Consider the following 1,128-nt stretch of genomic DNA (forward strand, 5'->3'; position numbering starts at 1 on the left):
CCAAGCAAATGCAAACCACTCGCCCACCCACACGCCCCCGGGGATACGGGGGGCCCCCCCCCCCGCCGGCACCCCCCCCCCCCCCCCCCCCCCCCCCCCCCCCCCGCCGGGGGCCGTCAGCTTCCGATGCGCTGTGTGCGCCCTCGGCGGGCCGGAGGCAGGAAGAGCCCGGATTTACGCTTTAACGGAGTGTGACCTGGGTGCACTTATCCCTGTGCTCGTTTGCATTCACCAGTGGTTTGCATTTGCTTGGAGGAGGACCCGAGGCACCCTGTCGAAGCTTCAAGGAATGCGTTATGAAGGGTAGACCAGCAAGGGAGTGTGGAGGGGCCTAAGGAGGGGTCCAGGATCTTTGGGGAAGCATCCTCGGATGCTGGCAAGCATAGGTCCAGAACTTCGGGTTCGTAGTATACATGGGGAAGGAACTTCCTGGTACGCGTAGTTGTTACCTGTTAAAGTTCGAGCATGTAATCTCGTGGAGGAAGTAACTATATAGAGGGATCTTCTCCGAAACGTTCAAAGGACAGCTCTTTGGACAATGAGCAGACAAGCCCCGAAGCCTTTCTCATTCCAGAAAAAGATTCTGGGTCTGGGTTTTTGTTGGGAAGTCGTTCAAGGAAAAAAAAAAAATTATTCTGGCACTTGTGTTAAAATGCAAAGGAAGACTTTATTCAGTAATATGGAAGTAGGCGTCGAGACTATCACACTAGGGGAGAGATACGGACTCAGCTCTGAATACAGCAAAGACAGGTTGGGGAAGTACAGCCCACAGGCAGAGTAAGGGAATCAGTGGGTAGACATTCCGAGGTGACAGTAGGGGGAGAGGAATTCTTGCTGATGACAGGCCAGGCTGATCAGATATCCAGGGTGGGGGCGAGTTCTCTCTAAACTGACTCAGCAGGATTCTTGCTAGAAGTGGGCTAAGGCTGTGGACTGGAAGGGGGATGTGTGCGTGCCCAAGATAGAGGCCTCGTAGAGAAGAGGGTTCAGAGGAGACTGACTAAAATTTGGTCAAGGAGAGCGTTTTGTCAAACTTCTTAGACTGTCCCTGAGATCTAAGTAGCTGCTGGGAAAGATCTCTCCAAATTTTTGTGGCCGTTTCAATTTATTGATAATGTGAATGTTACT

The sequence above is a fragment of the Neomonachus schauinslandi genome, chromosome 6 (assembly GCF_002201575.2).
Source record: "Neomonachus schauinslandi chromosome 6, ASM220157v2, whole genome shotgun sequence".
Classification (NCBI taxonomy): domain Eukaryota; kingdom Metazoa; phylum Chordata; class Mammalia; order Carnivora; family Phocidae; genus Neomonachus; species Neomonachus schauinslandi.